Source organism: Lissotriton helveticus, chromosome 7, assembly GCF_964261635.1.
Source record: "Lissotriton helveticus chromosome 7, aLisHel1.1, whole genome shotgun sequence".
NCBI lineage: Eukaryota > Metazoa > Chordata > Amphibia > Caudata > Salamandridae > Lissotriton > Lissotriton helveticus.
The window spans coordinates 690571125-690594098 of NC_136068.1; the positions used below are offsets into that span (position 1 = coordinate 690571125).

The 22974-nt window shown below is 43.4% G+C and overlaps 1 protein-coding gene across 1 annotated transcript in view; it reads left to right on the top strand.

Moving 5' to 3' along the window:
* Positions 1-18195: 18195 nt before the first annotated feature.
* Positions 18196-22974, top strand: part of CREBRF (CREB3 regulatory factor) — a 262024-nt gene continuing 257245 nt past the window's right edge. Inside the window, exon 1 of the mRNA XM_078653016.1 lies at positions 18196-18339. The gene's annotated coding sequence lies outside the window, so the exon portion shown is untranslated. The remainder of the gene's footprint in view (positions 18340-22974) is intronic.

Here is a 22974-nt window from a genome sequence, read left to right on the forward strand (position 1 = left end):
CGATGCTAAGATAACAGGTACCATGTCATTCATGTGGCAATCGGAAATATGCATTTGCTCCATAAATAAAGTAGACTCCAGGAATCACAGGATCATGTCCCTCATGGAAACAAGAATTTTTTCCTCTCACTTCAAAAGTATGTCTGCATTCGCTCTCCCGTAAAAACAACAGCCCTGTAGCAGAATATAGCTCTATAAGCACTATAACTAATACTACAACTAAAGCCATTAGTGTGACTATTATGATGTATCTACACATACTAGTATTAAGATTGACTTCCATTACTTCTTTGGAAGCTAGACCTTCGGTGGAACGCAGCAGCCGCAGGGACTTCTCGGTCAAATTCCACCTGTGAAAACAGCAAAATCAAGTTTGAATGATTGTGCAACTAAATTATGTATAAAGTCTTTATGAATCTTCTTTTTTCCCCTGCAAAATCTTGAAATGTCTTTAATAATAAACTGCTCTAATTCATTTACTACTAGACTCAGTATGGAATGCTTCAGTTCATCAACTAGCACTTGAAACTTGGTTGCATCCAAAAAGGGAAATTCAGGCCCACATAAGAGAAGCTGTCTCAAGGCACTCAGTCTTTTTAACACAGGAAGTTCAAATGAAAGATCGAAATGCAGTTAAAGTTCCTGAAGTTTCAACTGAACTTTCACAGTAATCCCAAAATTCACAGAAGTAGTTCTCCCTGTCATTTGCAAGAAAGTATATCCATTCAGGGGATGCATACCTTCAGCAGGGCACTCTTGCTCGCTTCGACCTCCCAAGTGTTGTCTCTTCTCCTCCTCCACTTAGGTCTGAATCCTCTATGGCCTCTGGGATATCTGAGAGCTGCCTATCCCTTGTGGAACCAGTCTCCCTCTCTCCTGCCTTCTTGACCAGCGTCTTTCTGCTGCCCCTCACAGTTCTCTAGCACTAGGCCCTTCATCAGGGTACAAGTCTATCTCTGTTATGACCACTGGATCAGCCTCTCCTTTCCAGGTTTGTCATTCAACTTTCCAGAACGCTCAGGCTGATCAAGTGATATTTTCGTTTTTGACTGTTCCCCTACAGCTTGACTAACCTGTTCCTGTGATCCCTCTACCACTTCTGGCTCTTCTGGGACAGGTGCTGTTATTTCATCAAGGGGACATGAAACCCCGTGTGTATGAGCAGCATGGATCCAATTGGGGAAGCCTCCGCACTTCGTTGTAGTTATAAGTATGACTTGCAAAGCCTTTAACAGTTTTCTCACCTGCTCACCGTTATAGGTAGGGGTTCCTGATGACGTCATAATTCTCTCTGACACCATAACTGTCAGAAATGTTGCACCACACTAAAGCTGGTAAATATAGTCACCTGTAATTGATCTGAAACCTGGCATGCTCGGGTAAGAGCAATCAATTCAGCCCAATTAAGCCACTTGTGGGGGAACTACTCCTTGTAGCCAAGCAGCTTCCACTATTCCTGAAACAGTACAGACTGCATAAGCAGCTCTCAAATTTCCTTTGTGAGCTCATAAACACAATCCATCCACAAACAATACGTAATCAGATTCAGGCATCTTTAATATTTGGTCTCAGCTTGATGCATAGCTCAGTGACATCGAGACAGTCCTGCTCCATCCACTTCACCATCATCATTATCATTCTCAGGAAGGGGTAGAAAAGTAGAAGGATTTAAAACAGAACACCTCATTAGAGACACATTCTCGGCCAATGTGTGATTTGCCAAGTGATTTAGCAATGCAATAGTGTCAGTTTTGCATGCTTCACAAGTATCTGATGCAACCAGCAGGTCGTCAATATACTGGACGAGGACAGAATTACAGGGCATAGCCAAGGAAGACAAATTATTTTTAAGAATCTAGTTAAAGATAGAAGGACTCTCCGTGTACTCTTGTGGGACTTGGTACCATGCCAAAACACGATTCCTGAGCCTGAATGCAATGCGGAACTGACTGTTCTCATGCAAGGGTACGGAGAAGAATGCCTGGCACAAATCAATAACAGTAAACCACCCAGCTTCACATGAAATTTGAAACAATATTACAGCAGGATTTAGTATAATGGGACAACAGGGAATCACAATGATATTGACTTTGCAAAGATCCTACACTATGCAGTACTCACCGCTAGGATTCTGCAGGCCCATAATGGGTGAGTTACATGGACTTCCCATGATCTTTTTCAATCTATCTTGTTGAATAATTGTCTCGATCCTGGGATTATTCCAGCACTTTTTTCAGGGGTCAAACTATTCTTCGGTGTTCTGGGATATTCCACATTCAGCTTTATCTAAATAGGGACAGGCTCAACTCCTTTAATGAGTCCAATGTCCTTTCCTGAGAAATCCCAAACTCCTGATGTCATTGAATTTTTAAGATCTAAAGGCAAGTCTTCTGTCTTCATCATCAGATACATTCCAATAATTACATTTTGATTTGTCTACTTGAATGCAATGTCCTCATCATGAGTTTGCAATTCTATTCCTTTTCGGGACAGTATATGGTGCAGTTCTGTTTGCATAACAAATCACGTCCTAACAAACTCACAGGACTCAAATCACAAACCACAAATTGATAATTATCCTTAAAACTTCCTATCTTTATAAGGACATCCTCAGTAATGGTGTTCTTCATTTGTTGATTAGTAACTCCAACAACTTGGATAGCTCTTCAAGTGAGGGGTAGGTTTGGGACTTCCACTGATCTCACAGGAGAATGGGTAGCACCTGTATCAACCAAAAATGATAAGTCACAGCCATTAACTCAGCATAAATAAATGGGTCACTCTGGCCTACCTCCAAGAATGCGCCAAGCATGCAATCTTCCTCATCCCTCAGGCACCATCAGGAAGACTGATCGATGCCCAAATTTTCACTTGTCTCAATATGGGAAATTGTTAGTAGGGATTATTATTCTGGAAACTATTCTGATTCAAATTGGGGACTCGGTTTGAAGAAAATATGGGAACATTAGCAGCTTGCTGTGGCATTGGAGGTTGGGAAACCTGCATCACTGGGGCTTGGGGCACAATAAAATACTGCAATCTAGGTCTAGGTACATTCTGTTGCTGCATAGAATTACTGTTCTGAAGTGGTACAAACCCTGGATTTTGACCCTGATTTGCAGAATTAAGACAACATTCTCCTTTCTAATGCCACAACCAATTACATGGATTAGACTTCTTCAATCGAGCCACACCAATTCCAGTACTCCAATCAATAGGGACACCTCGACCTCTACCTTGTGACTGAAATCCACCTTGCATCGCTAAAGCTCCCTGTTTCTACACTCCCTGCATTAGAGGGGCATTCCCAACAAACTGTGGATTTTGAAGTCCTCTCTGACTAGCCTTCATTTGTGGCACCATCAAGTCTCCTTCAACTTTTTCTGCTTCATGTCCATCTCATTGTTGCATCATCTAGCATATTGCAAAATTTTGTCAACCGACTTATTCTGCCAACAAATCAAATGCTGTTGAATCATCATACTAATCTTAGGCTCAATCCTAAAGAACCTGGACACAAAAAGTCCCATATCTGAAGGCTCCAGTGATTCCATTCCACTATACTGTTTGAATGCCTGTACCAATCTCTCATAGTATGTATAAATCGTCTCTTTCGGTTCCTGGGTCGTCCGATCGTTCTTGGCCCAGTCAATATTTTGGGGTGGCACCTTAGATTTCAACCACCTCATTACCTGATCATACTTCCCCATCACTATAGCTAGAGGACCATTAGTCGCAGGATCTCGTCGGCTCTTGCTCTGGCCACTCTATGGCTATTTTGCACGCCATCCACAAATCACTTGTGACCAGAATATCAAACAAGGTATTCAAATCAGACCACAAAACCATTGAAATTTTCACAAACCGCTCAACTTGTTTGTACCGCTCCACAGGCTTCTCTCTTAATTTGGGAAATTAATTTGTAAATGATCCAAGATCACTCCTACTCCACCGTACATCTAAGTAACCTCCACTTGGTACCTCTCGTAAAGGAAAGCTTTTAGCCCCCCCACACCCCCATGAGGAGGCAGTTCTCCCATCGTTCTCTTGGGAGTCTTAATCTCTGACCATTTGACTTCTCACTTCTCAACAACTTTGGATACTGTGAATTAATTCCCGACTTTGCATCTTCATCCCTGGTATTCTCATATGTTCTATGTCCTGATCATTAAAAGTTAGTCCATGGCTTTTCTGTAAAGCCTTTGTCCGCTCCAAATCTACCTCATATTTCTAAATTGATTCAGATAATTTATCATGGGTTTGTATTGCTCTCCAAGTAACATCCTTACTCATGTACAAAAGTTCACTCTGCTGATACATTTCTATTTGATCTAATTCAAGACAACCACTTATCATCTCATCCACGTCTAACTTTAATTTTCCCCCATCCACCAAATTTACTTTCAAAGTGGACTGAAGAGTTCCCTGACTCACTTCCGTATTCCCACTCGCATTTTATGTAGTATTAAGGACTTTCAAAAAGTCTTCCAGTTCCTGAACATTAAGACCAGGATGTACTTAAGAGGCTTTGGATATTACCTGTACTTTAGGTGTGCTAATCTGCATATTTAAAAGCTGTTCACAAGTAAGTGAACCCAGATCTGGTAACCCCGAGAACGACTTTAAATGTCCAAACTAGTCTGATGCACAGATGGGTCTGCATTTTTACCACACAGAGAATTTACATTAATTGGACTTAAAGGAACAGATGCTACCACTCATGGGTGTAACTTCTGATGCTTGTTGTTGAGCTGTGACATCTGTGATTTGAATCCCATTCCCCCCCCAAACCACGTTTATGTGCATCTGGGACTGTACAGACAGTGGAGGGTACAGAAACACAGCCCCCTGGATATCCTTCTATCATATTTTGATTTACTGTTATAGTTCACATCACGCTCTGGTCTGTCTGCACAGGAGAAATCCCTATCATAGCATTGCTCGTACTTACTGGTGCAGTAGCCAATCTGGCATTCTCCCCTGTAACCTCACTGCCACCTCCCTCTGTTCGAATCTGATTATACCGAGTTGGTCCCCCTTCATCTGATAGTACCAACTGGTAACACTCCCTTTGTTCTTCATTAAAATGATTTGACCGTACCAGTTCTTCCTCGCCTTTCTATCTCTGCAATATAATGTGCTTTTTTGCTAACTAACTAATGACTTTGGTCTGTACCTGCACAGGAGAAAAATATGCAGAAAAACAACTTCCACACTACTATTAAATGTCTCGACTGTAAGCTTATGGCCCACAAGCATGCTAACTTAACAGTTTTCTTTAAATGCATATTAATTCTACAACCTACATGTAATCTAATAAATGCTACTCTACTCTTATATGTGGCACAATAAATGTGGCACAATAAACGAATACATGTATTATTAACCAAAAACGACAACTGGTCAAAATTTATAAAGAAAGCACTGACATACTGTAGTAGTTTGGGTTTGTTTAGAGTTTTATTTATTCTAAATGTCTTTATTACTGCATTTGGTATTCTATGTTCCATAAGTGGCAGTTGCCAGCTTTACTCTGTAGCTACAGTCGCCCTGCTCTGATGGTCCAGCTTATCTTCATTAAAGCTACTAACTGACTACAACATCGAGTCTCCATTGCTTGATTACGACACATACATTCTATTCATTCTCACTAATCCCTGGCGAATGCACTTGATTAATCGTATTTTAGCGTACCACCTTACACTCTAAACCTATAGAAGTTTAATATCAGCAATTCACAAAATGAAAAACCTTAGTAAGCACACACATGTATGTCTAAAACACAAAAAATGCACCTTCTATACATTACGTGCACCATATACTTTTTTTGTTTTTGTGCAGTTTTATATAGCATGAACTTGGCCCAAAGGTATCAGAGCGTTTTACATATCTCATTAGTATTGTTACATCACACAAGTAAATAAGGCCAAAGGTAAATATATGTATGGCCTAGCCAAGCGTAAAAGCATGGAGCCAGAATTATTCTACTCCACAGGCCAATGGATGAAGAGGGCTGGCTGAAAGCCTGAAAAAGTAAGTAAAGTATAAATATCATTTTAGTAAAAAATGGTTTTGCCTAACACCAGACCTAAACATAAATATCAACCCATTTGCGAATACTTATGCATCTCAAGATCTGGAAGCCACAGATTTAAATCTCTGGGCATCTTTGGCTTTCTGTTTAATATTTTTGAGGTTTCTGGCTTTTCTGCACTTAAAAACTTAAAAAAAATAATTTCATACCCTATATTGGGCAGCTTGAAATTCCGATTTTTCTTGGAAATCTGGAAGGTAAAACAGTGGTTGGTTTCCATTTAAAAACTCTGCCTATCCACTACATATCATTCCAGCAAAGTCTTGAGAAAAGGCTTTGTGGATGTTCATGCAAACTTATTTTTCTTTCTTCAGTAGTGCATTCTTTACTTGTTGTCCTGTATACATGCTATAGAGTGCGGGACCACACAATTGAATGTGGGAGGCTGCAAACAGTTGAACAGTCGTGACACCAAATAAAACAAATCGGAATCTGATTCCAAAGTGTAGGTTTGACTAAGAAGATTTATTATAGTTCCAGAGACCCATGCCTGCATCCAGAAGCCAGACAGGTACAAAGTGATACAACCATAAGAAACTAAACAAAGTTAGCACTCTGGAAAACCTATGGTTCTGAAAGCAGTGCAAATGTAATACAGCACACATAAACACAAGTGAAACAATTACAACAAATGTAAATATGAAATGAAACCGTGATCAGCACATTATCTTCCTACTAATAAAATAACAAAAAGAAGTATGTCCGAAATCAATAAAGAACGAACTGATCATACTTAGCTGGAAATTTACAATCTCGATCAGATCTAGTACCACTGTTCGATTCATGCAACGTGGCACAAAAAGTAATACCCCTGTTTACATCTGTTACACTTGCATGACCACTGTCCACACTGCCTTCTGGAGAAAGTGTCACAAGCTCCTCAGTGGGCACATGTTCTTGCCAAATCTAAGATATATCAGCACTTGACAACCAATCATACTCTTCTTGACAAACAATCAACTATAGCATGAAGTGTGTCTGCTTTTTTTAAGTGGACTAGTGCGGCACTTTTAGTCCCTTTACCTTCAATAACAACTGCTGACTTAGAAACTCTAGATACTTTGAAGGGTGTAATAAACTTAGCCTCCTCCCTCTTTGGAAATGTGGGTGGATTTTCTGATAACAACCCAATCTCCATGTTGCAAATCCACCTCTTTATCATTTCTCTTGTTATTAAAGTAAACGTCTGACTTTGCTCGCTTACACACAATATACTTTTTGGCAGTTTCCACAACAAACTGACCCTTTGAACCATTACCAATATGTTCTCTCATCCAGTCAGGGTTCGGTCTAGTTTTGGGCACTATACCACTTAGTAAAGTAAAAGGAGAGATTTCTGTAATGCTATGTTGGAGTTGTTGCATAATTCAAAACCTTACTTCTGACATAAGGATTAACATCCATTGTATTTGACAATTCTGTTTGAATCCCTTCTTTGATAAAACGGTTTGCCCTCTCAACTACTGGATGACGAGTTGTACAACGGTACTCTAAGATGTTTTACATCATACAATTGCAAAAACTGCAACATCTCTCTGGGTGCAAAATATGTGTCATTATCAAGGGCAAGTACTTTAGGTTATCCTCCTATTGCAAATATTTCACCCAACAACTTTATCACACACTCAGTGTTTGCAGCTCTAATGGATGAGTAATGTACCCATTTGGAATGGTAATCCACAGCCACAATTATATAATGCTTAACACCATCCAGTACCCTGAAAGGTCCAGAAAAATCCAAACCAACGTTTTTACAAAATTATCAGGCCAGTCAGAAAGATGTAAAGGTGTTTGCACAGATTTCCAATATTTGTGAGACAACAATGTCTGCATTGCTCTACAAACCATCTAGCCTGTGGAGCCAAGCAAGACCACCAATGCCAGTGCCTCAATCTTCTCACAGCAGCTGAAATCCCAAGATGCCCTTCATGTGCAATTTGTATGATTTTTCCTAAGATCACAAGGTGGAACAAGTAAGCCATGACATAATAAAATATATTGAACAACAGAAAGTTCTTGTGCGACCTGTATAAAACAACATAGTTCCTCATCCAAACACCTGTCTGGTGGCTAACAACTCATCACAAACTTGTTGCCACAAAGCCAAGCATAATTCAACTTTGCAGCTATCAAGCCACACCTGCCCAAATACTGCCATCCGGGAGACCACACCTTCATCAGTGGAAACCTCCATGCAATCCTCTTCAGCAAAATCATCCTCATTCTGATAATCATTCTTAACATGCATTCTTGATAAGCAGTCTCTGCCCAATACTTTACCACCAGGGCCCGTATTATGTATTGTGCCCCTAAAAGTGCAGGTGGGTTGCGGCCTGCACAGTGGAACACGGAGCAGCTTTTAAGCAATTGCTCCTTATTTCACCTGAACCCACTGCTCTGGGGGTAGCACAAGTTTGCAGCTGCCCTGGGGGCAGAGCATTCATTCTAATAGGACACACTTCCTTGTTTGCACCCTGCACACCTTTTGAAAATTGTGCCACGGCACAAACACAGAGGCTGTGCGCAGAGTGGAAACACGGCTGCATGCCCAATGTAAGTCTATGGAGACGTTTCTGTTGCAGTTTTTAAGAAGTACCTGTCCCAAAGGACCTCGAAGAAACCCTTTGGAAGACGGAAGGTTGGAAAGCCACCCCACCCATGGATGCCCAGGAACCAGGTTACCTGCACCAGTCAAGACAGGGGCCTAGAGGTGAAGTGATGTCACAACCTCCCGTAGAGGACAATGGAAGACTTTGGAGAAAAGGCCTCTGGAGAAGTCTCTGAAGATGTCCGGTGGAATCCAGGGGTCAAGGGTGGATTCTTAAAGAAGAGAACCTGCAAGCAGAGGGGACAGAGTCTATGCCACTCTGAGGTGACCAGGAGGTACGGAAGCACTTTGCCCACCTTTGGCAGGGAGCTCAGGAGAGGTGAAGAGGACCTTGTTGCTGCTGAGGAAGACAAGGAGCCATGACAGTCTCAAACCCCGGACGACCCCCGCAGACCTCGCCACACCGGACCCACCTCACCCCACCGCCCACGACACCCTGACAACCTGGGCCAATGTTGAGCATCGAGGACACAATCAAGACCATGGGCACAATCCACTCCGAATCCCCGTACAACCCTCTCCCACACCACATCTTCAACAAAGCCAGCAATTCCATCGCACCCCACCTGCACAAAATCATCAACCTCTCCTTCGAGACCGCCATCTTCCTTGAGAACTGGAAGCACGCAGAGATCAACCCCATACTGAAGAAACCCAAGGCGGATCCGAGCGACATCAAGAACTTCCGACCCATCTCCCTGCTTCCGTTCCCAGCAAAGGTCATCGAGAAGATAGTTAACACCCAGCTCACCCATCACCTCGAAGACAACAACATTCTGGACCCCTTTCCAATCAGGATTCCGCAGCAACCACAGCACCGAGACCACCCTCATCGCCGCCACAGACGACATCAGGATCCTTCTAGACAACGGAGAGACGGCTGCCCTCATCCTCCTGGATCTCTCCGCCGCCTTCGACACCGTCTGCCACTGCACACTACGCACACGACTCCAAGACGCAGGCATTCGGGAGAAGGCCTTGGACTGGACCACCTCCTTCCTCTCCGGCAGAACTCAGAGAGTCCACCCCCCCCCCCCCTGTTCCAGTCCGAGGCCTCCGAGATCCTCTGCGGCGTCCCACAAGGATCTTCCCTCAGCCCGACGCTGTTCAACGTCTACATGGCACCACTAGCAGGCATCGCCCGACCTCAACATAACCTCCTATGCCGACGACACGCAGCTGATCCTCTCCCTCACAAAGGACCCTCTCACCGCCAAATCCAACCTCCACCAGGGAATGAAGGCAGTCGCTGACTGGATGAAGGAAAGCCGACTTAAGCTGAACTCATACAAGACGGATATCCTCATCCTCGGGTCCAACCCCTCAGCATGGGACGACTGATGGTGGCCCGCATCACTGGGGACCCCCCTGGCCCCAACTGACCACGCACGCAACCTGGGAGTCATCCTCGACTCAATACTCACCATGACCAAATAAGTCAACGCAGTCTCCTTCACCTGCTTCAATTCCCTCCGCATGCTCTGCAAGATCTACAGATGGATCCAGACAAACACGAGGAAAACAGTCACCCAGGCCCTAGTCAGCAGCAGACTTGACTTCGGTAACGCCCTTTACGCCAGAGCCTCGTCCAAGCTCATCAACAGACTGCAGAGAATCCAGAACGCCTCTGCACGCCTGATCCTCGACGTCCTGTGCCGCGACCACATCACCCCCCACCTGAGGAACCTGCACTGGCTCACCGTCGACAGGAGAATCTCCTTCAAACTCCTGATCCTCGCACACAAGGCACTCCACAAGACCGGACCAGCCTATCTTCACAGTCGACTCTCCTTCTACGTACCCAACAGGAAACTCCGCTCTGCTAACCACGCCCTGGCCACGGTCCTGCGCATCCGCAGAACCACTTCCGGAGGCAGGTCTTTCTCCCATCGCGCCGCCAAGACCTGGAACACTCTCCCCCTCTACCTAAGACAAACTGAAGACCTGCTGACTTTCAGGAGACAATTCAAGACCTGGCTCTTCGACCAGTAGCAGCAGCACCCCTCCCCCCCCCCCCAGGGGCCTTGAAACCCAGTGCGCTTTAAAAATTAAATGATTGATTGATTGATTGATTGATTGATGCACGAGCTGTCCCACATATGTTATTGGAGTCTAGGTGGTCAGTGTCCAGCTGGAGCACCAATAAGCCTTGGGAGCCCCAACTGGCGTGGAAGACAACAAGATGCAATTGTGGAGATCAGCAAGGTCCAAGGGACGCATTAAGTTCATGAGAGTCAGAGCAGGCCTCGAGTAAGCAGGGGAGCCCACTAAAGCAAAAGAAGACCATCAAGAGGACCCACAGGCCAAATACACAAGAGTCACAAGAGGACCTTAAACAGCTCACCAAAGATAAAGGGCTAGGGTGCAAGGCATGCTGTGAGGATGCTGATCTTCGAGGGATGAGGTGCTGGAGGCTGGAGATTCTTGTGGCCTGAAGATCTCTGGAGTACAGAGCCAAAAAGCCTTGGCAAGTCGACACGGTGCAACGGGGTTTGGTCCCAGCAGCCCCGAAGAGGGACACTGTCCTCCAAATTGCAGGGAAGACAGGTCTGGCCTCTGGAGAGCCGCAGAACCACCACCTGTGTTTCTGAGCCTCGGGAAGTCTGTAGGACGACCGGAGCAGCAGACCGGTCAGCTTTATTTCTTTGCCTGCATTTGCAAGGGAGTGACTCTTTCACTCTAAGGGAGATTTATTTGGCTGTCCTTGATGCCCACAGGTCTTCAGAGAACCTGAGTGAAGCACAGACACAGACAAGGCAGAAGACTTGAAGAACAGCGAGACCAGGAGCAGCAGGAGTCTTTCTTGATGCAGTCCTGGTTACAGTGAAAGTCCAACGAAGTCCAAGTTTCCAGACAGTTGAAGTGTCTTGGTTTCAGAGGTGAGTCTTGTTCCACAACGAATCTGAGGACCCCCCACAGGGGAGCCCTTAAATTCCCTAGAAAAGGGTTGGAATGACTTGGGTGTCCCTCCCAGAGGAGGGGCTGAACAGAGGGGAGGATACTCCCCTGTCCTTTGTCCAGTTTTGTGCCGGAGTGGGAACCAAGGGTTCCCTAATTGGCTCTAATCGGAGTATGCAAGGAGGGCACCAAATGTACCCTTCAATGACACCTGGTGGTGCTGGAAATTGCCCCATCCCAATTCACTAAGTCCTGTCTGGGAGGTGAGCAGACCTCCCTGTGACAGGAAACCTATTGTTCTACCATACCCTGCTCGAACTCAGCTCAGCAGCAGGAAGGCAGAACGGTGTCTGTATTCAGCAGCAGGACTAGCTGGCTGGCAGACCCTGAAAAGGCTGTAACAGGGAGTACAGGGGGTTCACGTAAGGGGGCCCCCAGTGCATGGGATCATACCTCCAACACCGGAATCGGTGTTGGTGTATGAGTTAAACATGTTTGATACCAAAGATGATCAGGTTTGGTGCAGCCATTATATAGTTAGACATCTTGTAATGACTGATCTCCACTATATATCTTATAATGGCTGACCGCACTTACAAAGTCTGGAGCCTTGACTCTGCTGTTTGTAGGGGTGTCCTGCTCATGCAGGAGCACCCTCACACTTATAACCAAGCACTGAAGGGCCTTCCATGGGGGTGACATAGGTTTTAAGTGTAGTGACCTCAGATATAAGGAAACGTGTATCTGTCGTGAGTGGTGCAGGCACCACCTCACTCAGACTGTCATGGCAGGCCTGTAGGCTGAGTTTACGTGGGCTCCCTTGGGTGGTACAATACATGCTGCAGGCCATGGGAGACCCCTGGTGTATATATGCCCTGGGTACCTTAGTACCATATACTAGGGACTTATAAGGGTAGAACAGTAGCCAATTGTGGAGGTACAAAGGTACTTACCAAAACCCAGATGCTGGGGTCCTTCAGTCAAAACACACTGACACCAGGCAACAAGTGTGGGTAACCATGAAAGCAGATCCTACTTTCCTAGGGCCAGATGTAGGTGTCCAAATACCGGTCGGAAACGGCCGAAAATACCGATTTTCGGCCGTTTCTGACCGGTATTTTGACATTGGTATGTAGGGGTAGCAAAAACATACAGATTCGGTAAATTTACCGAATCGGTAATTTTACAGAATCGATAAAATTACCGATCAGTAAAATTACCGAATCTGTAATTTGTTATGTAGGTAGCACTTTAAACAGTGCTACAGGACCTTTAGAATTCGTTATTTAACACCCAAAACTATTGGGTGGTAAATTACGAATTTCTGTGTACATGCACATCTGTGCATGTACACCTGTGCCATGTGACACACATACATGCCGTGTGTCACATTGCACACAAGCCAGAAACAGGGGTGCAACAGGGTGTCAAAGTGACACCCTGTCCCCCTTGCAAATTCAGTAATTTTACCGAATCGGTATTTACCGATTCGGTAATTGACATTGATTCCTATGGGCCTTAATTCATTAATTACTGAATCATACCGATTCGGTAATTAATTCGGTAAAATTACCTACATCCCGATTGCCAGTTCTTAAATACCGAATCGGTATGATTCGGTATTTAAGAATCGGTAATCTGGGATTACCTACATCGGGCCCCTAGTCTTTAATTCTCCAGTGTGCCAAATCCACATCCTCTGTCCATACACTTTTTTACCCCCTTTTTAAGTATACTTCTCACTGATTACATTAGTAAGGCTTACCCTTGACCAAAACATGCATATTTGCTTAAACCTAAAAATGAGAGCCAGGCGTCTTTACCTTCAGGTATAGCTGCTTCTTTGCTCGCTTGAACAAGACTGAATTTAGGACAAATACCATCAAAGGAGATGCTTTGACATAAATACTCCATACTCTGAAAATGAAATGTACATTCCCTTTGCTAACCGTCGTCCCACACTCTTTCAAAATGGACAGTACCATATCAAGTCTCTGAATTTTTGTCTAAAACCTTTAGCATACATGACTTTCATCCTGGAATGCCTGGACACCCACTATCCATTCAAATAACAAATCTATCATTCTTAAAAAAACACTTGCCACAAAAGACTTCCTGAATGACCACCGCAAGTACATGTAGGCCCCTTAATGTGGTCACAAATGGAGTGGGATATATGGACTCTTTGCCTAAATGTATCTTGTGAAACTGGACCACCAGTCAAGGATTGAAAAGTATTTTTTCTGAACTTAAATTGGGCAACATATCATGTATCCTGGGCAATGGATGTCGGTCAATCAATATATTTCTATGTAATGCACACAAATGGATCTTTCCTGATTTTGTTTTTGTTACGGTTACAATTGCGGACACCAACTTCGAAGAATCCAAAGGCTGAATTATACCTTGGGAACACATATTGTGTAGCGTATCTTTGAGTACAGTTCTGGCCCTCAGTCGTACATGACAAAGTTTTGTACAATTTGCTTTGCATTTTCTTAAGCTTTATGCAATATTTAAAACCAACTAGTTTGCCAAGCATTTATGTAAACATCAGGAAATTTGCTCAAAACTTCAACAGATATATCACATGAAGATATGCTAGCCAAATAAGAATCACCTAACACAACAGGGCTATTTGCACCTGATTTAAGATGTATGCCAAGTCGTCCCTGATTTTGCCATTCTAAAATGGCACGACCTCTAAAAGCCACTTAAATCTTTGTGTTTATCTATTCATGACCTTTCGTGGCTCACAGAAATATCCTAGAATGTGCATGTCAAACTCTCCAAAAGCCTTGGGATTCAGATCAGAAGATGGTAATATAATACTCTGCCATTTATCATTGATGGTAACATCTGATAAATTGTTATTGGCGATCCTGACTCTGCCATAACATAAACTGTAACAGAATCTATAAACATTAAGCACATGGGAAACACAATATGCTTTACATTATTCTCAATAATTGAGTAGTGTCTCTTGTGTTTTTTTTTAACGGAAATTAAAAATAGACTGATCTCATAAGTTATGTCTTGTCAGTATGCCTTTCAAATTCAGACACCGCTGCAAAGATATGTAAAGCTTCTGTACATTCTTCAATTGTGAATAGCTGAACTTTGGCGTTCATGCCCGGACGGACTGCTTTGAAGCAAGATAGTAGTCGGCGTGTTCGAGAGCCTCAAAGCACCCGAACCTCTGATGTTCATCCATGCTGGTTTTCTATTTCCGAAGCCGTGAACTAATTTTCTAGGAGGAGCACTCTCCACTTGCGTACTCTTCCCGGAGGACCGACCTCTTAATCCAGATTACGTCTTGAGATTATGCATAGGAAGCTGTCTCCTTCCTCTATCTGCTCCAGTTTATAAAGCCTCCTCACATCGGGGGTTTGACCGGGAGTATCCTGACTAAATGAAGCACATTCATCGAGAAGAACGCGACTCCTGTAAACACCGTTCCTAGAAGTGCCTTAGATAGTCTCTTGCGCCACTTGTATTTGAGAGTGGCCGCTGTCCTGATATTTTGTTGCCCCGTTGTTCCCCATCGTATACATGCCCTGATGAAGGTGCGGCCGTAAATCGGGCCAGGAACTGAAACGCGCGTCGGCGTGGTTACCTTCTGTCCTGCTAGTACCATCTTGGTTCCCCAGCTACTCGCTGAGAGGACACCGCAGGACAACCTCAGTGTATTAGTGTATGATGCGTACTGAGGTTTTTGTATTTTGCTAATTGGATGTGATTGATGGAATGTGTGATGTCAGTTTAAAAGAATGTTTCTGTGATGATGAATGAAAGAAAGATGAATGGGTGATGTGGGGCGTCTTATTTATGTCTATGCGATTGAAGTACCGTCATTTGTGTATATTTTGATGATGATGTTTTTGTATACTTCTTGAGAAACATTTATATCCTGAAAATGAAAATAAAATGATATATTTTTCTACTTTCTGTCTGGTGAATCACATTATGCGGCCCTGAATAGTGAGCTCAAAGTTGTGTTGAGTGAAATATTTGGACTCTATATGAGCCTTTAATCAAATATATAGGGCAGACTCATTTCCTTTAGTCTTTGGTCCATTCTTCAATTGTGTCCTCAATTCTTTGCTTTATAAAATGGTGTCTTGCTAACAACACAGATGGATGCTTCAGAAAATTATTTACCCTAACGTGCTACAACTTCTTGATAAAAAATCTCAAATGCCAAAGGCACGGAGTGATGACTTACTAGCAGGCAAATTATCAAAAACGTCCTGGCCAACCACTGCCAGATGATATTGCTTGTGTCAACAACCACAATACAGTTTTCAAAAATCTTCTGTCATTTTCTCTACATATCTCCATATAGTAGAGGCTTATCAGGTGTTTGCTAAAATGGAGATTGTTGTACAAAATTCTGAGCAGAAGACGTTACTAAACGTGATATCTTGAGGTGCGCAGAATGTCAATATTAAAAACGTTAAATAACCAACAATCTCAAGCATATGTGTGCCAGCTGATCATTTAAACAAATGTTACTTCAGACAAATGACAAGTTTTCAAAATATCTTTCTGGAGTGGAACACCCCAGAGCTGCTGTTTCTTCCGATGTCACAATAAACTGCTTGTTCCGCAATTAGGCCTAAAACAATAACGCATGGATGCCAGTGTGAACTAACACAACTGCAACACTGCCAGGAGCACATAAACAATGGGATGACACTGGCACTGACAACAAAGAAGGATGCCACAAAGCTGGTAAATGCTGTTACACGAGTGCAAGATTTATTGTGCCACAAATGTAAATGTTGAGTCTAATACTTAAGTTAATTGATACAGTAAGTTGTGTTTTATTGAGTGTATCCATCAGAGAATGTACCTCAAGAATTTGGTTACCAAACAGGAAAATTATCAATATGAGGCACCTCAAATTAAATTCAAAGTCTGTGAACTACTTCTTCGAGGAATCAACCGTTGAAAGCGAGAGCCTGCAAATAGTTAAAAGGTTTTGGCAACAAGTTAGACAAACAGGAATCTGATACCAAAGAAGATTTATTGCAGCTGCAGAAACCCATGACTGCATCCAGAGATTAGGCAAGTCTGTAACTTTAAGGAACTCTGGTGGAATACCTAAGGTTCTGAAACCAACATGAGTGTAATACATGTATTGTATTGTATGACATTTATAGAGCACTTACTACCCCTACATGCAGGGTCGAACTTGGCCTATAGGGCAATCGGGTAGTAACCAATGGGCTGATGTGACAGGTCAGTGTGTGGGGCAGTTTTTTTGCAGTGTGTGGACCTGTTTTATAGTCTGCTGGGGCGGTTTTTACAGTTGATTTCTCTGATACTACAGCATACATTGTCTGGAGCAAGCTCAAATTCAAGCAGTCTTCCATACCTTGCAAAACACTTATTCAATGTTTACAAGTTCAAAACATCCCCAATTTGCAAACATGCTACACTTTTATTAGCTTTCTAATTCACTAATTATTAGCTTTCTAATTCACTAATAAGGGCCACTTTTATTTTGGTGCCTTGGCCTATTTTCTGTCCCAGAACGACCATGTCTGTGTCATGCATATGGATGCTACCTTTCTTACAAAGAAATACAGCTTATTTCTTTATTTTTTGCTGTTCTGGAGCAGACAATAGCTGGCAGGAAAAAACTAATTTGTGTAAAATCAGGATTATTTTCTATCACAGTAAGTTTTCCTCTGTTTGCTCTAACCATTGTTTCCTAAACGATTTTGCCAGCTCTCAAACACTTTCTAAACAATTAATTTATGTATTTGCTATTTTTGGTATATGATTGGGAAAGGTAAAATTACCGGATTTTACCGCTTTTCTCAATATTATTACCGGCTTTGGTTTAAAAATACAGGCTTGGCAGGTAAAAAAACAGGTAGCAACCTGGTTTCCCAGGATGACCACCAAGGTGTGGTTATTGCATACTTGCACATAGACCCGAGTCAGAAAATGTTAAAGACAATAATGGCTTTCTTTTGGCTGTATCCTACCAAAAATACCCTCTGCTTTAATAGAATTCAAAGGGGGGGGGGGGGGGTGATACATTCTCACATTTTTTTTTTAGGTCTCCCACTCGCCAAATGCTGGCATGTATGTATGTTATTGTGTTATGAGATTCAGTGCTTTAGCAGTGTCATGGATCAAGAAATGTGAGAGGTGTGTTCAAGCGAAACAATTACAACAAATATAAACATGAATTCAGACTATGAATGTCACACATGTAAACACAATCCTACGAATAAAAACGTGTGTTGAACTATTAGTATAGAACTTGGTAAACATTGAATGAATTCGAGCCTAGACGTCCGTGTAATGCCTGGGCAACTGACTTAACTAGTTTACATATGAGTCAAAATATAAAACAACTTATTAGTTTCTTCGGTTGGCTTTAGCGAATAATTAATGAAAAATGTGGAATAAAAAAAACTTGCAGAGCTTGTGATGTGCTCCCTGGCTCTTCCCAAAGCACGCATTGGACATCCGGGAAAGCGGGCTGCTATTGGCTGCCCATGTTGCAGGCGTCCCGTGATTGGCCCACGCCTGCTGCCGGGGTCTTGCAATTGGACTGTAGAGTCACACGTGACTAGGGGAGTCACGCGCTTTCCGGGAACCCGTCAGGTAGGACATAAACAAAACAAACCCAAGGAAAGAAGCATGGAGGGTCTGGGGCAGCGGAAGCAGCAGCGGAGGGGGTGAAGAGCATCACCGAAGAAGGACAGACCAACAACAAGTGAGTGCAAGGAGGAAGAAACTGAAAACAATATGTTGGGAGGGTGACTGGGACCTTCCTCCTTTGGGTGCCAGCTCCTCCACACTCCCTTTGCGGGCTGCAGAGGGGCAACGATCCCTTTCGTCCCCACCGCTAGAAATAGTGCTTTAGGAAGAAAACGTGAGAGTTTAAGGTGTTGAAAAGCTGGAAGAAGACCGCCCAGTCTCAAGTGCAGATCCCGCCACACCCCCTTAGGCTGCACAGAGCTCTAGAAAAGTCCCGGTAGCCTTGCGAAAAACGGAGGCTTGTGGACAGTCTCCCTACTATGCTTCTGGGTTGTAACTGCTAACTCCTCTTCTGCTTCCCCACCGGGAAGAGGTACTAATTGGAGGAGTACATTAGTGGAAAAGTTAAAATAGATGGAAAGGAGGGTAGACGTAAATCTCCCCAGTACCCCCACCCGCCGGTGTTAGGGCTGCTGCACTGCCAAGAGAACACGTGAGGCATCAGACAGACTGGGGCACGCCCACACCATGGCACTGTACTTCATAAAACCGCTCTCTGCCGGGACAACCACTTAACCAAAGGCATCAGAATGCCTTCAGCGACGTCAAGGTGCGGGGAGGATGGAGTAGAACTTTAATTCAGAGTACAACTCATGACTTATCACCCATAATGGAGAGCCGACAACAGTCCGCTCTCGCACTTGGCTTGTGCTAGATTACTGTCACTTTGAAAGCAATGTAGTGGCAGCTTTCCAACAGGACCCCGTTCCACTTTGGGGGCCCGGGGATTGACCTCCATGTAGGCATCTCCTGTTTGAAAGGCGAGGAACAGTCTCGCCACTCGTTAAAAGGTGCTGTGGCTCCGACACCATGTTTTCGGCGCAGTCATTCTACCGGGTCTGCAGGGATAGTCGTGATCCAGCAGTTTTTTTTCCTCCATCCTTAATTCACAGGTTGCTTGCAGCCACATACCCTTTTCTGGAACACTAGCGAGCATCTCAGCACTTACAATTAATGGTGTTTCGTTCCCCTGACAGCAGGCACCACGCCCTCTGTTATTCCCAATCCTCAACTGAAGGCCCTTGCCCTGCCTTGCTTTCGAATGCAAGAGAACTGTTTTTAGAGACATTGTACACAGCAGTAGGGCACTCAGAGAAAGCATGTCTAGCAACCCACGATACCCACCCCAAGCATTTTCACTAATGAAGAGGTGAGGGGGACGAGGACTACATGAAATCATCTGACTTCCCGAGTGCAAGGCGGTGGAAGGGAAATTGTGCTTGAATTTCTGTGAACATGGGGATAGTCTGTTAGTTAACGTATTCTAAATTGTTTTTAATTTGTGTGCCCATACAAAATACGTTATTGTAGGTAAAATATGCTGTGGGATAATACGTGCTCAACTGATCGAGGGGCCATAGAATGAAAATAGATTTTCCGTGCACTTTTTGTATTTTGCTAGAAAGGGGGGCGTGGTTGAACCAATAGGAAGCGGACTGCTGCATGCCATGAGTGGAAAATCGTTTGGGGGAATGTGTTAGTTGTTTGACAAATAGCTTTGTAAGTGGACATGTGCTCACGCGTCTTGATTTTAGAAGCAGTTGACAGTTATTTAGTGGTTTTGCTACTACGTAATTTTGGATGGGGCGTTGGGACACGAGCCGGGTACAGATGTAGTATTAAATGTAAATCAGAAATATTTTCAAGTAACGGACTACCAAAGGAAGAGGCTCTTAGAAGGTGGGGCGGGTAGGGGTGGTTGGGTTTTAGAGGTCCATCACTGATAGTAAGGATGCTACACCCATTATCCATAGGAGTCAAGGAAGAACAGTATGGATTATTTTACTGGTGAGATGACTAATTGAGGGTCGTGCGGGGGAGTGGGGTCTGTAAGGCGGAGTAGTGACTAACCGGGAGTAAGAGAAGCAGCTACATGCCTACATTTAAGAAAACTTAAGTGGGAATTTTTAAAGAAAAAAACTGGATAATGTATTTACCTCATTGACTTCTACTGCAACGGGCAATTTCAGGCGAGAGACAGGAAAGAAAACAAAAAACATTGAGGCTTACAAAATTGGGAGTCCCTGGCCTGAATTAGGTCATTTGGCATGTATAATGTCGTGGAGGGTCCATACCAGCAGTTGAGCCCCTATGTTAGGGACATCTGTTGTTGTGAGTAGCGGACGGAAACTCCGAGATCGGATCTCGCTGCTAGTTATGTACCCTCCTCCCGCTGATCTCATATTCAAGCACTGTTATGGTATATCCTTGGACCTACGTACCCTTTCAGCCCCCAGTGTTCCAGGCGCGGGAGGGGGGTGGGCCTTGCCAGGGAAATGTTTATGTGTAGCCTCATACAATCTTGAAAGGCAGAACATCCTGGGACCCGAGCGTTGCTGCTCATGAGCGGCCGCCAGTGCGGCCAATAGGAGAGGGAGGACGTTAAGGAAGCAGCCAGTGGCAAGCTGGAGCGGTAGGTGTGGGTGGGGCCTCGCTCCTCTAGGTCTGACGGCCATGTTGGATTTTTGTGGTGAGGAGGAGAATGTCAATGGAGCTCGATGGGCCGCAAAGCGTGGGTCTAGGGGCTCGTTTCTAAACTCTACCCCATTTCGGGGAGCTCTTGCCTTCTGACTCTTAAACAAGTACTTTGGCGGTCAGAACGTCCCATTCATTTCCTGGAGCCACATCCCGCGGTTCCGACCTCAGGATATAAATGCATAATTTTATAACACTCGGCTACTCCAAAAAGCCAGAATTAAGTAATAGTAACGCCCATTCGCCTTGCATTTAACTGATAATAGGATGCTATTCCAGAAGGTGCCGCAGGAGGTAGAGAAACTCTACTAAAATAAGCTGTCTACATAACAGTTTATCAGTGACACCCCCTTCCAACGGCAACTAGAATAGACACAGAAAAAGTTAATAGCGACCCACCACCGCGATTCATCTAATACGTACTTGTAATTAAAACATTACGGGTTTACTGCCATCACTTTCGGAATGTACACATTCACCTGAGAATAACGTAGCATCTCCATGATAAATTTAACATACACATTTAACATAAAACACTGATTGAGTCTTTCCCCTTAAAATTCATGAAATGTTAGTCTGTAGTACACATGAGATATATAATATATATATATACCCATATACCCCCCCCGTACAGCTTTAAAACCCGCGGGCATAAACATCTCCACCTATAGGCACAATACAATTAAATTACGTTCACCACCCTCCAAAAATACACCCTAAAGATAATAGCCATAATTTTGGATCACCCTTGTACCTCAGAAATATCAAACGCGTAGATTAAGGTGTGTTTCCTACTACTTTGCTACAACCGTCCATAGCTGTGTAGAAATAGACTAATGATGATATATACGACTAAGTGATATATAAATGCATACATGTGACGCATCACCTTCCCACTGTTAAAAAAAAAAGTGCAAATTAAATGTTTTTGAAAAACAAGAATTAAGGCGCCCTGATTTGGTAGCTTCAAACTCTCCAAGTTGCAGTGTATTTAAGGGGGCCGTGCATTCGAAAAAGGGCTAGCTGTACAGACATTATTGATTTGTGTTCCTCCATTCACTTCTATAGTTTCTTCATACTGAAGCATGACGATATAGAAGCAAAGGCACACTTTGAAGAGTTAAAGGAGTTTTATTTATAGCTCCAAATGGACTAAGCCATTTGCAGACTCCTCGCAGATGTCTAAATGTTATGATTGTTCTCACTGTGAAGATTCACCAACATAGGCGGAAGATATAGTCGATATGAAAGGCATCACTATACTCTCCAACCCTCTATGTGGCTTTGTCTCCTCCACCTGCCTACTAGCCTATCAAGAGGGACTTGTAGTTAGTGTGAAAGTGAAATAGTTGGTTTTACAAGTATACTAGAAGAGCCAGCTAAGCACATATAAGTGATTCCCCCTGCCATCCCATACTTTCTTTCAGGGTCAGTGAGTGTCCTTGGACCATGACTGACCGTTTCTTCAAGCTTCCGTCCTGGTACTCCGCTATGCCATACTTTCTTGTGTTCACTGTGAGAATGGTCTGCTTGTTAAAGGGAATCACAATTGGTGCTTCTATTGTGTTTCTTCACTACCTCAAGTATTTTTTGCTTCTTAAATCTCTCAAGTGAGTGCCCCTTCTTCAGTAATCCATGGAAGGATCACTCTAATGGCGATACTTTTCTAACACATTTGAAATAGTGTATTTGAAATTCCTTGAAAGATCTTAATTGGTCTCTACCAGCTTGTGCATGTCTTTTATTTCTCTCAACAAGACACGTTTGGGCCTAGGTCGTTGTTCAGATATTACATGCCCTATGAATTCGCCCTCATTAAAAAAAAAAAAAAAAAATCCTCTTCTTTTTTTTCGAGTACGAATCCTACCTCTGAGAGCTTTTGCTGTTCATTTTCTAAAACTTTGTGTTCCTCTTTACTGTAGTCATCCATTAATATATCCTCTTGTAAATACTGTATATTATTGTGTTGCTTAAACCAACTACCACACAATTTCTGAAATAGTGAGATAACACTAGCTAGGCGGAAGGGTAACCCCTTAAATCGTTTTATTTCTTCTGTTTTAAAGAAAAAGGAGAGACTTTGTAACTTTATTTGGTTGCAGGGTTGTCCAGTAAA